The sequence below is a fragment of the Bos grunniens genome, chromosome 24 (genome assembly GCF_055505025.1).
Source record: "Bos grunniens cultivar Pamir isolate PY7600 chromosome 24, Bosgru_T2T1.0, whole genome shotgun sequence".
Classification (NCBI taxonomy): Eukaryota; Metazoa; Chordata; class Mammalia; order Artiodactyla; family Bovidae; genus Bos; species Bos grunniens.
The window spans coordinates 38,347,427-38,362,118 of NC_141188.1; the positions used below are offsets into that span (position 1 = coordinate 38,347,427).

The following is a 14,692-nucleotide window of genomic DNA, read 5'->3' on the forward strand; positions in this document are numbered from 1 at the left end:
TTATTTGTACATTTACAAAATCAGAATAGCAGAACACAACGCCTAATAGTTCTTTGGGGTTTTGCTACTGCTCTTTTTCCTTAACTAAAATACAGCCTTCCTGAAAGCATAGTACATGCATACTAAGTTGCTTCAGGCATGTCTGACTCTTTGCAACCCCAAGGAATGTAGCCCACCAAGCTCTTCTGTCCAAGAGATTCTCCAGGCAAGAATACGGGAGTGGGTTGCCATGCCTTTCTCCAGGGGATCTTCCTGATCCAGGGATCGAACCCCAGCTCCTGCACTGCAGGTGGATTCTTTACCAATGAGCCACTGGGGAAGCCCTGAAAGCATAGTGCCTGCCTTTAAATTCTTTTCTAATACTCCAGTCATTAACCAAAAGAAGGTCCCCTGCATGAGTGACACTTGCCTTAACAGAACTACTCAGCCCTACGGTTCATCTCAGGAAGTTCTGCACCTTATGGATGGCTTTAAGAATTCTGCTTCTCTTAGGGATCTTCTAGTTGGAAGTAGGAGAAAAGTCTCACATTGACTTACACAAAAAAATATTTACTGTTCCTTTAAATGAAAGGTCACACTAAGAAGGAACCTGAGAGATTCTTTATTCAGGACTCAGATGATATCAGCAGTGTTCTTTGCTTCTCTCCCTGCAGTGGGTCCTGCAACTTCAGGCTCCTCTTATCTTTACACACAATCCAGAGCCAGAGCGAAAGTCAAACAAAAGCTCCAACAGAAGCCTGGGTTGAGTCTTCGTAGCTGAGATTGGCCAGGTCAGTGGTTCTGACTGGCTTAGCTTGGGTAAGGACAGCAGGGTGGAGGCAACTCCAATCCAAAGCTTCTGGGCCAGGAGGGGAGGCAGAATGGCCTCCGGGCAAAACTGTGGTGGGGGAACATGGACACAGTGGAACAAAACCAACCCATAGCCACTTGTGGGACTGCATCCACTTCTGCCTTTCAGGTAATTTGCTATTATTTTCCTTAGCAATAAATTTTGTCAGAATAGTAACCCTGTGTGGGGTCCATAGTGTTGCAATTATGTTCCCTAATGGCAAACACATTCCACAGGACTATTGAATGAAATTCTTATTTTTTTTCCTTCCAGAAATGATTTCCCGATTTGTATGATATAAAATAACAGATATACTAATGATGCACTCAGACTTCCACTGTCCTTTAGTATGCTCTTCTCAAGATCTCAATATAACAAAATCATGTGGTTTTCATTCATTATCTGTCTTTTAACATATGAAAAACTATAACACCATAGATAAATACTTTCTATCAATTTATGAAGTCTAATTTTTGTATTAATCATCTGCAATTCTTAATAGGTCCTAAAAGATCTCCCTGAGTTAACAGGTCTTGACTCATGATTTTAGCTATTTTTACCACATCTAACATGGCACTAAAAGCTCCCCATGGCAAGAGGGAACGTGTTAAAAGTCTGTGATTAATGCCTCTCCCTTGTTCCCCGATGCCTTCCCTAAGAGGCCAGTTCCTTTTAGCGCTTTCAGGCCAGGCAACTGTGTTCACCAGTGTCACTGCCTTTTTCTCCTTTGTAAACACTTGAGAAACAAGTCAAATGTCATTCTATCATTTCCTCTCCTTCTTGCTTCCCTTTAAATACTTTGGAAGAAAATTATTTTTCCAAAACTGTATTTGGATTTATTCATCCAGTAAAACTGTATCTTTGCATATTGTGAAATAGTTTTTAAGCAATGCCAAGGATTTTTTAGTTTCGTTTTTGCTTATTTGGCTTTTTTTTTTTTTTTTTTGCCTCTTGTCCATTTCATCCCACATTTATTCCTTTTCATAAAGTTGACTTTTTTCCATTCAAACTTCTGTCAGATTTTTATCTGTCCTATCTTCTTTCCCTGAAGGCATCTTGAAAGTGAAAGTGAAGTCTCTCAGTCATGTCCGACTCTTTGTGATCCCACAACCCGACCAGGCTCCTCCGTCCATGGGATTTTCCACACAAGAGTACTGGAGTGGGTTGCCATTTCCTTCTCCAGGGTATCTTCTCAACCCAGGGATCAAACCCAGGTCTCCCGCATTGCAAACAGGCACTTACCTTCTTAAAGATGCCTTCTCCAAACAGCTGTTCAAAGGACTAGGATACTGCTTAAACCTAAAATCACCATCCTAAAATTATTTCTGTTTTATTATCCCCTTGTCAAAAATGAAAACTGAAAGAAGTCATAAAATATTGTTAAACTTATTAACATTTTGTATTTACATATACAAACACCATAAATCCCAAAATAGTCAGGTGAAGTCCTGGATATTTTTACCTATTGATTTTAATTAAATTTAAGTTGTCAGGATTGCAAGTAAGAGAGAAAGGAGAAATAGATGGAAAAAAAAAAAAAAACACGAGCAAGCTTTTTATCCCAGCTCTTGGGGGAAAAAACTAATAAGCCACCTCCACTGTGAATTTCTAGTGAATCATTAACCAGGGATTTGTTGCCTTGGTTACTGAGCCAGGTAGAGATTTCAGAAAAAAAGCAATGTGACCTATGAGCTCAGGAAACTGAAGAAGTGAAATTTCTGCATGATGATATTTGCAGTTTCTACAGAAAGAAATGAAAAGAGTAAAAAATGTATGTTAAAATGGAAAAAAGGATATCTTGAGTTCTGTCCCAATGTCAAGACATTTACACACACACACACTTAATCATAGCATCTCAGTGTTAGTTTGCTAACAAGATTTTATAACAGACCAGTTCCAATATATGAGACGACTCCTATCCTAGACAACAGAATACTGTGCTCATCAGGGGTCACTGGACATGGGCTTTTCCATTGAGTTATGGTTCTACGATTCATTACATTATACTGTATCAAAATAAAAATCACAAGAATATTCCTACCAGCCCCAAAACCGAAAGGAAAAACTAGAGTCAGAATTTGAAGGCATGACTTCAAGTAGTAAACCTTTACCTTTAGTACAAAACTCAGGTTCACACTCAAGACACCAGTGGTTTTCTAACTAACACCTGCCCAGTGATGGGAGAGACCATTGTACCCATAATAGTTCATTTTGTTCCATTTCTCTGGAGAACTCTGGATCCTACAGGATCCAAGCCCTACATCTTATTTTTTTGGTGCCAATTCTCCAAGCCAGTCCAGTTTATACTAAAACCAAGACCTGAGGATAGGAAGTAAAAGGCTGGCAAAGTCACAGCTGCCCTTTAAAGAGAATAGGGCATCTAAATAAGAAAACATAAGAACCTTAAATTCTGTCAATGGCTAGTGATAAACAGGCAGCATGACACGGCCGGTAGGTCAGAGGCTCTGGGGTCAGCTGGCTGGGATTTGTATTCTAGCTCCACTGCTCACTGACTGAGGGGCCTTGAAAGTGAAACTAAACTCAATTTCCTGTCAGCTACGCAATGGGAATAATCACACCGACCCCAGAAGACTGATTGTTATCAAAATTCAGTGAGATAATACAGCCAAAGCTTCCAGCTCAATAAAAATTAGTATCTTTCTTTCCTCCTATTTCCCATCTGCACCCCTCTTACTTTTCATTTAAAAAGTAAATTTCCTGAAATATTTAAACTTGAGATTCTAAAATTTAGAACATTTTCCATACACATCTTTAAGTGATACTTTTTCTAAGTGCAATATTACTAGGGCTTTCTTGGTCTGGAACCCTTCAATACACATAAACAAATAAATACCTTAAAGCAAAGCTGAAAACAAAAGTTAAAAGGGTAGACTTAAGGTTCAGATTGAGGTGTAAATTCCTAAAACACGCACATCATTTAATTTGTGCCCACACTGGAATGTGGTCTCTGAGTGTTCCCACCTGGTCTTACAGCCTCAGACAGGAGGTATTCATGATTAAGATATATTCTCAATCATAAATTACTTTGTGTTTACAATCTTCCCATTATCCTGTATCTGCAGTTGCAGGATTTCTTTCACCATCATTTATTCAGTTTGGGAAATACTTAAAGTTCTCTGTTCAAGCTTAGCACTGGACTAAGGTAAATGAGATGAATAGTCGGCATCTGCAATTTATCACAAATTCAACAGAAGATGCTGAGATTTGCTTTATTCCCAATCAGGCTTTATTTAGACTTACCTTTTTATGACCATAATGGGCTTTCTGCCTTTATTTCCTGTCAAAGTTCTTAGATGCTTATTACTTGATATTTATTTATCCTTCACCTTTCAGAGGCAGCCAAATCCTAAGATGTTTAAATATATGGTACAGATTTTGAATTTTTTAGGGCTCAATTTTAGTTAGAATTATCTTGCCGGTGGCAAAACAAAATGGCAGAAATACCACTGGGGCTTTGAATCATCTGCTTAGTAAAACTTTCTTTTTCTTACTTCCTTCATGATTCAAATATTACCTTATATTTCATATACAAGAAATGATTTTTAAATATTAGCCAATAAGATTATGTATTTAATAATGATATATGAAGGTACCCATTTTACAAAGAACATTTTTACTTTATGATTCCCTATATTTTCCTGTAGAAGTCTGTTACATGAACATGGACCTTTGGCCTGCTGCTGCTGCTGCTGCTGCTGCTAAGTCACTTCAGTCGTGTTTTACTCTATGCAACCCCATAGACGGCAGCCCACCAGGCTCCCCCGTCCCTGGGATTCTCCAGGCAAGAACACTGGAGTGGGTTGCCATTTCCTTCTCCAATGCATGAAAGTGAAAAGTGAAAGTGATGTCGCTCAGTTGTGTCTGACTCTTCGAGACCCCATGGACTGCAGCCTACCAGGCTCCTCCATCCATGGGATTTTCCAGGCAAGAGTACTGGAGTGGGGTGCCACTGCCTTCTCCGGACCTTTGGCCTATTTAATGTCAAATATTGGGGTAGATATAACAAAAAGTATAAAGTGGTTTCTGCTTTCAAGGGGTTGATAGTCTCCCAGAAATGAGACGCATATAAACAAATCATTATTGTATCAGTTTGTCAAAGGTTCCATGGAAAGACAGCCTGGGGCAGGATGAACTCTGAAGGTTTATTTGCAGTGCATGATCCCCAGGAAGCAAGAGTAAGGAAAACTGTAAGTATAGCTGGGAAGATGGGGAGCGAGGCAACGGGACAGATCACTGGGCTGGCAACTGCTTCTCAAAGAATCCTGAAAAGATGCAGCGGGCCACTGGTAGTGCATTTTCTCAGCTACTCGGATGTCTGCACGACACACTCTGTGTAGAGAGAGAAGCCTGTGGGAAAGAAGGAGGACCTTCCTACCTGGCTGCCTCCTGCTGGTTTCAACTGGTTGACTTTGATGCAATACAGAATCGATTCCGTGCCAAGCAGTTTGCACCATCAAGCCCTTAGGCAGACCCTGGGAAGCCAGAGGCAGGCATGCAGCTGGCTGATCTGCCACCATGGTAGGTAAAGCAGAGCTCACAGAGAAAGATCTGGGAGGTAGATGAGCCCAAGAGACTCTGGAAAAGCAATCAGGTACAAACAGAATGCAATAAAGCCAGGTAAAAATGTTAGGGAAACTCAGACAAGGAGCCACTGAGGAAGGCTGAGGTGACTGTGGCTGGAAGAGTGAACTGATGGAATTACATTTTTGATGAAAAGAGTATATGCATATTATGTATGCATAGTAGAAGATAGTGTACTGGTTCTTAGAATGGTCCACATTGTTCGATCTAAGTCTTTAAATCTGTATCAGTGTGTTGGCTACTGTTCTCTAACAAGAAATCTCAGCTCCACTAGGGGCAGTGGGCTTAACAAAGGATGTGGTTCAGAGGAGAAACCAGTAAGCCCATTTACTGCCCATTCAAACATGTTAGAAGATTTAGCGTCAGCTTCCAAAGGCTGAAATTGATAGCTGACCATCTTCTAAGACAGCTGGTGCCCACTCTATCAGGTCCTGCCTTTGTGACCTTTCTGTCCTTTCCCAGATGAATTCCTCAGAAGGAAAAATAAGCAAAGTCAAATATAGAGGTGATAGCTAGCCTAAGATTTTTGGTTTTATGGTGCTTTGGTTTAATTAAAACTGTACCTTTTAGAATTCAGCCTCCATATAGGCTACTGCTGCTGATTCAATTTGTGGATCCATATAATCAGTCATTTTCTCATTTTATGGGTATTAAAGTATAAGTAGATGAGCAAAAAATTTAGATAACCAATGTTAATTTTATCAACTCAGCACAAATGGTTTCATTCTGTTCACCTATCTACATCTTCTCCATGAAAATACATGTCTTTTTCCATTTTTTAATGTAAGTTTTTATTTCTTCTCAGCAATACTGTACTTAGTAGGCATCTGTGCACTTTGTACCGTTCTAAACATTATGTACTGTGCTGTGCTTATGCTCAGTCGTGTTTGACTCTCTGCAACCCAATGGACTGTAGCCCACCAGGATCCTCTGTTTATGGGGATTCTCCAGGCAAGAATATTGGAGTGGGTTGCCATGCCCTCCTGCAGGGCATCTTTTCCCAACCCAGGGATTGAACCCTGGCCTCTCGCATTGCAGGCAGATTTCTTTACTGGCTGAGCCGCCAGGGAAACCCTCTAAACATTATAAGTGGCTTCAGAAAATAAATCACCCCCTTTATAGAGTTTGCTGTTTGGTTAAGGAGACAATCCAGAGTCAGAATCTCAAGGATGGGAGCTACTATGGGGATTTGTTAAGGCCAAAACACACACCTGAAACACTAAATAAAGATAACAACCTCAGATAAAATAAAAATTTTTATAAGAGTTCAAAAAGAGAGAAATAAATATGTTTGAAAACTCGAAGATTGAGGAGGAGGAGGTAGTAGATGATTGCAACCTGAAGAATTCCTAGACATTAAACAGATAAAGCAGAAAAAAAAAAAAATCCCAATTATAGGGAAAAAGTAGGAGCAAAGGAACATAGGTAGAAAGAAGCACAGCAAGTTCTCAGGGCAACAGGGTTGGGGGATAAGAAGTCCAGTAGTGCAGAGAGTTTGGCTCAGTGGTAAAGAATCTGCCTGTCAGTGCAGGAGACAAGGGTTCGATTTCTGAGTAGGGAAGATCCCCTGGAGAAGAAAAGGGCCCACTCTAGTATTCTGGCCTGGGAAATTTCATGGATGGAGAAGCCTGGAGGGCTTCAGTCCATGGGATCGCAAGAGAGTCAGACACAACAATCAGCAATTAACCAACAATAACAAGAGCGGAGGGTACTGGTTGGGGAGGAACAGGAAATACAACTGGTAGGATGGCAGATGGGAAATTTTGAAATTCCAGGACACTGTGACATGGATTTTTAGACATACATTAAATCCTATAGCCTGACTCTGAGGCTAACTTTACTCAATCTTGCTAACCTTCCAGAAGTCCAAAATAGAATTACAAATGGTACAGTGAGTGGCTACACCAGAACTAAGTGCCTGAAAACAGGAAAAGCCTGTATTATCCCAATGAGACAGGATGAATCACTCTGTATAATTCAGAAGATGCACTTCAGTGTATTTAAAGTAGACCAAGAAGGATGATCTACACATTCAAAAAGCACAGATTTGTAATCAGCAGTCACCCCTTTTCCTCTCCAACCAAACACATGCACACATCATTTGAGAAAACAAAACAATACCATTTCTTAAGATGTGAAATGCTCCCTGTCTCATAGTAGGTGGAAAATTTCATCAGCCCTTCTTTGTATTTCTACAGCTTTTATTAATTAAGCATACAAACAAATTTTCTGTAACCTCAGCCTGAACTTTCATTATTTTCTTGAAATTTTTATTTTCTTTTGTCAGTTTAGTTCAGTCACTCAGTTGTGTCCAACTCTTTGCAACCCCATGGACTGCAGCACACCAGGCTCCCCTGTCCTTCTTGATCTCCTGGAGTTTGCTCAAATTCATGTCCACTGAGTCAGTGATGCCTTCCAACCATCTCATCCTCTGTCGCCCCCTTCTCCTTTCGCCTTCAATCTTTCCTAGCATCAGAGTCTTTTCCAATGAGTCACCTCTTCACTTCAAGTGGCCAAAGTATTGGAGTTTCAGCATCAGTCCTTCTAGTGAATATTCAGGGTTGATTTCCTTTAGGATTGACTGGTTTGATCTCCTTGCAGTCCAAGGGACTCTCAAGAGTCTTCGCCAACACTATAGTCCAAAAACATCAATTCTTCAGTGCTCAGCCTTCTTTATGGTCCAACTCTCACATCCATACATGACTACTGGAAAAACCATAGCTTTGACTATACAGACCTTTGTCAGCAAACTGATGTCTCTGCTTTTTAATACTCTGTGTAAGTTTGTCATAGCTTTCCTTCCAAGGAGAGGAAGTATATGAGAGCCATTCATTCACCTTACTCCTTGTTTCTTGCTTTCTTTATACTGCTTGTTTGCCAATTTGGTTGTAAACCCACACAAGCAGAAATGAATGCAGATCTCAACTATCATTCTCACTAGACTTCAAAACCGAACTTTACTGTGTGTTCTGTCGCAAGTTCTGTTGGGTTTCTCAAAATTGCTTGCTATTTTTTGAACAATAATATCATTTCAATTATATAAATAGTTAGTATTTATTTCACCTGCAATATATCAAGCATTGAGCTAGAGAGTGGGAAAGCCAAAGATGAATAAAAAATAGACTCTCTGCCTTCAAGGAACTTGGAGTCTATTGGAGGAGACAGACAAACAAATAAATAAATGTGTTTCACAGTGATCTTCACTGAGGTCAGTGGGAACTCAAGAGGGGCATCTTGGCCAACCAGCAGAGAAATGAAGGCCTGGTGGAAGTGGAAAAGAACAGGAGAGATAAATTATCTTAAAGTCTTGCTAACAGAGGAGATTGTTGAAAAAAAAAATATTTAGCATGGATAGTCAGAAGGAAATGAGGTGAAGCTATCCCAAAGGGGAGGGTACAAACCAAGGGGAAAAGGCAATAAACAGTGTGTTATGTCCAAGGAACCAGAAATAGTGTGCAGCCACTACAGCATAAAATGTGAGGCAGGGAGAGCGGAAGACAATGCTTCATATGGTCCATGATGGACTCTGAGGCGGATCCGTAGGGGATATGGATCAGTGAAGGCTTCACGCCAATAAGCACCATATTTGTTACCCACTGAACAGTCTATCACCTGGGTAGAAGAGCTCCCTCAGTGACAGTTTACTAACAGGTCTTAATCCAGAGAAAAGAAGTCCTGTAGACACATTATCCAGCCCACGAGCTTGCGTGTTACGGTGGTCTCCTGGCCAAAAAAGTTCATGTTCTTTCCTGTGTATGTGTGTGCCAGGGAGATAGATTAATCTGTATCTAATAGTTTCTCGAAAACCACCTTTAGAAGAAAGTGCACAAATATCATTGTGAATTATGTGGCAAAGACAGCAATGAAACCTTAGCTTATATTATAATTCTGAGAGCATATAATTCCGGAAGCAGTGTATGGAAAGGCCTCTAAACACTATCACTCAGAGAACAGTGAGGTATAAATTGCTACTGAGACAGAAACCAGACCTGCTAACACAGTAATTACTGGAAGTCAGAATCTCCACAATTATCAGTACTCAGGGTCCACTCAGTTAAGGTGTCTAAATATAGCAATCCCCTGAGGGGCTCTCTCAACTGAGGTACATGAGTCGGCCAGAAGTACTCATTGGGAATGACTCAACCCACACTCAAAGACAAAAAAAAAAAAAATACAAATATAAATAGCAAGGCAATAAGGTTCTGAAATTGACTTTCAGGTCCTCTGAAGACACAGGCAAGCACACGAGGCCGGCATGACTAACAGCAGAGCACCGGATGGTTCAGCAGGGACCATCGTCTTCCTGGATGGCCCCGGACATGCTGGGCATCTCTGTGCTGTGCTGCCCTAGGGCTGGTGCCACTTCCTTTCAGTATGATCAGTCTTGGTATATGAAAATATTCATCATTCTTCTGCACCTGTTGATTTATACTGTTTCATACGAATATGCTTTGCAAAATGCTTGCAGTCTGCTTTACTCATTGTCTCTTGGAATAGCTTTTATTTGCCTACTGGCTTAGGCAGCTCTAACATGAACTTCACAGGCTGAAGTCTCTAACAGGTGTAGAACTCTAGAGTGCTGGGGCCAAGAGGAAGGTTTAATCTGTTCCCTTGCCAGAAAGAGTCTCTATGGTGTTGGGGCTCCAGCTACAAATAAACCTACAGTGTATATGCCCTTGATACTTTCTACCTTAATCATTCTGTCTCCAAGAGTAAAAACTCAGAAGCGACATTGCATATACTATACTTGCTATGTTCGGCATACTCAACTTTCTCCCCAGTGTGAAATATTTAACCTTGTTATCAAAAATTACTGTATTTTAAAAATATAACTGAGAAATCCAGATTTTAGAAACCACTGTCATGCTTTTCTGGGAAAAGAGACATAGTTCTACACTGTAGTTTTTATATATTTTATCATGGAACTCTATGCAGTCTGCCTCAATTTCTACGTCCCATGTTCAGTTCAGTTCAGTTCAGTCGGTCAGTCGTGTCCGACTCTTTTCGACCCCATGAATCGCAGCACTCCAGGCCTCCCTGTCCATCACCAACTCCCAGAGTTCACTCAGACTCACGTCCATCGAGTCAGTGATGCCATCCAGCCATATCATCCTCTGTCGTCCCCTTCTCCTCCTACCCCCAATCCCTCCCAGCATCAGAGTCTTTTCCAATGAGTCAACTCTTCGAGTGAGGTGGCCAAAGTACTGGAGTTTCAGCTTTAGCATCATTCCTTCCCAAGAAATCCCAGGGCTGATCTCCTTCAAAATGGACTGGTTGGATCTCCTTGCAGTCCAAAGGGACTCTCAAGAGTCTTCTCCAACACCACACTTCAAAAGCATCAATTCTTCGGCACTCAGCCTTCTTCACAGTCCAACTCTCACATCCATACCTGACCACAGGAAAAACCATAGCCTTGACTAGATGGACCTTTGTTGGCAAAGTTATATCTCTGCTTTTCAATATGCTATCTAGGTTGGTCATAACTTTCCTTCCAAGGAGTAAGCATCTCTTAATTTCATGGCTGCAGTCACCATCTGTAGTGGTTTTGGAGCCCAGAAAAATAAAGTCTGATACTGATTCCACTGTTTCCCCATCTATTTCCCATGAAGTAATGGGACCAGATGCCATGATCTTCGTTTCCTGAATGTTGGCTTTAAGTCAACTTTTTCACTCTCCACTTTCACTTTCATCAAGAAGCTTTTGAGTTCCTCTTCACTTTCTGCCATAAGGGTGGTGTCATCTGCATATCTGAGGTTATTGATATTTCTCCCAGCAATCTTGATTCCAGCTTATGCTTCTTCCAGTCCAGCATTTCTCATGATGTACTCTGCATATAAGTTAAATAAACAGGGTGACAATATACAGCCTTGATGTACTCCCTTTCCTATTTGGAACCAGTCTGTTGTTCCATGTCCAGTTCTAACTGTTGCTTCCTGACCTGCATACAAATTTCTCAAGAGGCAGATCAGGTGGTCTGGTATTTCCATCTCTTTCAGAATTTTCCACAGTTGATTGTGATCCACACAGTCAAAGGCTTTGGCATAGTCAATAAAGCAGAAATAGATGTTTTTCTGGAACTCTCTTGCTTTTACCATGATCCAGCGGATGTTGTCAATTTGATCTCTGGTTCCTCTGCCTTTTCTAAAACCAGCTTGAACATCAGGAAGTTCACGGTTCACATATTGCTGAAGCCTGGCTTGGAGAATTTTGAGCATTACTTTACTAGCATGTGAGATGAGTGCAATTGTGCGATAGTTTCATCATTCTTTGGCATTGCCTTTCTTTGGGATTGGAATGAAAACTGACCTTTTCAGTAAGGTCCCATCTTACCAGAAGCCAAATCTACCCAGGATGGGCTTGCTGATCTTGTACTCAGCTGTCTTCTAAATACTGATCCTGGATCTAAGTCTTTAGTTTATAGTTTTTTATGCTTTCTATACTGTGATAAGAGAAGGCAACGGCACCCCACTCCAGTACTGTTGCCTGGAAAATCCCATGGATGGAGGAGCCTGGTAGGCTGAAGTCCGTGGGGTCGCTAAGAGTCGGACACAACTGAGCGACTTCACTTTCACTTTCTACTTTCATGCATTGGAGAAGGAAATGACAACCCACTCCAATGTTCTTGCCTGGAGAATCCCATGGATGGAGAAGCCTGGCAGGCTGCAGTCCATGGGGTAACACAGAGTCGGACACGACTGAAGCGACTTAGTAGTAGTAGTAGAGTAGTATACTGTGATAAACTTCCTAGTTATCCAAACTCTGATTTTGAATTATTCTGTACCTAAATAGTTACAGCTGCCTCTGCTCACTTCTGCTCTCAACTGAGGGATGTATTCAAAGTGTTAGTCACTCAGTCATGTCAGACTTTTTGCAACCCCATGGACTGTAGCCCACCAGGCTCCCCTGTCCACAGGATTCTCCAGGCAAGAATACTGGAGTGGGTTGCCATTTCCTTCTCCTGGGGATCTTCCCCACCCAGGGATCAAACCCACATCCTGCATCACAAGCAGATTCTTTACCGTCTGAGCCACCAGGGAAGCTCGTGAGGGATATATTGGGTTGCTTAATAATTTTCCTCCATTTTTTCCTCCACATTTTCCTCCACATATTCACCTTTTTTGACCAGAAATTCAGGGGAGAGAATTCTATTGCTGCTCTGGTAAAATGCCTAGGGAGGGCCATGATTGTCACATAATTTGAGAGGAGAGAAGGGTAGGAGTACTTATCCTATAAAGCCCAGAATCAAGGAGATATGTTCTTTCAACTCCACAGGATACTGAAAATCTTCACGTCTCCAACAAAATGCTATAGTGTTCCTGGAACTCCGTGAGTTGCAGAAACATTTATAAATGTGTTTCTAAACAACTTACCACTCCAGACTTGGAGACACTGGCAACTATGCTACCAGTTCTGACTTCAGCTTCTTATACTGGCACTCTATTCCTAAAAAAAGAAAAACCTTCTTGTTATGGAGCTCTAGCCTTGACTTGTGGCAAACTGTCTCTGTGATGATGATAATTAATTACCTTTCAGCTTTGGTATATGACTATGTTAATAAAACCTCACCCACATTCTGCACGGTGATGTTGTGATGGCAACTGATACGTGTAGAAGCAATTGGGAAAAAATGTAACTTGATATTATAGCATCAGCACTAGAGCAAGTAGTACAAACTATGTTGCCAGCCTGGTGAGGAAATGTGTTAAGGAAATGTGAGAGCTGAGGAACAACAGTGGGGAATTACCTCTTCCTCTAGCCACTGCCTGGCTTTGGTCCTCCCTCAAAGACAGGGATGATTAATGGTAACCTTTGAAAGGAGAGATGCAGAAATGTATGCTTTCTTACTATCACAGAAAGTTCTAAGTTGGTCCGGAATGGAGCATAGATCTTTGTGGTTACAGCATCTCCTTAGTTAGATCAGAGTCACATAACCCCAGAGATGGAAGAGACTCAAGTAACCATCTATCTCATTTAGCTGCCTCATTTTGCAGATGAGGACACCAAGGCATATGACCCAAACCTACATGGCCACTTCACAGCACAGTGCCTGGACCCAGTGCTTCCTCCTCTGTACCTCATCACCTACTGCTCCCATGGTTCAGCATCGTTTTGTAATAGGTAGCAGAAAGGGCAATTGATTCATTTACTCATTCATTTAACAAAAATTTACTGAGTCCTTATTTTGGACCAGGAATACTGAAGGCACTGGAATTGTAACAGTAAATAAAACAGTCAAGAATCATTGTCTTTGTCTTCTCAATAAGTGGTGCTGGGAAAACTGAACAGCTACATGTAAGAGAATGGAATTAGAACATTCTATAACACCATAAACAAAAATAAACTCCAGACATACATCTTTGGTTAATTCATGTTGATGTATGACAGAAACCACACCAATATTATAAAACAATTATCAATCAATTCAAAATAAATATTTTTTAAAATAAATACATAAGCTCAAGATAGACTAAAGACCTACATGGATATATGACAAAAACCAACACAATATTGTAAAGCAAATATCTTCCAATTAAAAACAAATAAATTTTTTTTAAAAAAAGACCTAAATTTAAAACCAGATACTATAAAACTGTTAGAGGAAAACATAGGCAGAAAACTCTTTGACATAAATCACAGCAATATCTCTCTGGATCCACCTCCTACAGTAATGAAAAAAATAAAAATAAACAAATGGGGCCTAATTAAACTTAAAAGCTTTTGCACAGCAAAGGAAACCATAAACAAAGCAAAAAGACAACCCACAGACTGGGAGAAAATATTCACCAATATGCAACCAACAAGGGATTAATCCCCAAAATATACAAATACCTCATGTAGCTCACTATCAAAACAAAGAAACAAACAAACAACGCATCAAAAAATGGGTGAAAGATCTAAACAGACATTTCTCCAATACAGATGGCCAAAAAGCACACAAAAAGACGATCAACATCTCTAATTATTAGAAAAATGCAAATCAAAACTACAACAAGGTATCACCTCACAGCAATCACAATTGCCATCATCAAAAATTCTGCAAGCAATAAATGCTTGAGAAGGGGTAGAAAAAAAGGAACCCCACTATACTGTCGGTGGGAATGTAAATCTGTACAGCCACTGTGGAGAACAGTATGGAAGTTCCTTAAAAAGCTAAAAATAGAGTTACCGTATGATCCAGCAATCCCACTCTGGGGCATATATCTGGATAAAACCACAATTTGAAAAGATAGATGCACTCCCATGTTCACTGAAGCACTGTTA

At 40.6% G+C, this 14,692-nt stretch overlaps 1 long non-coding RNA gene across 1 annotated transcript; it reads left to right on the forward strand.

Annotated features, from left to right (window-relative positions):
- The first annotated feature begins 243 nt into the window (after positions 1-243).
- On the forward strand, positions 244-11,002 carry LOC147346081 (uncharacterized). The gene is made up of 2 exons (XR_015153446.1): positions 244-958; positions 4,495-11,002. It is a non-coding gene; the product is annotated as an uncharacterized LOC147346081 (long non-coding RNA).
- The last annotated feature ends 3,690 nt before the right edge of the window (positions 11,003-14,692 follow it).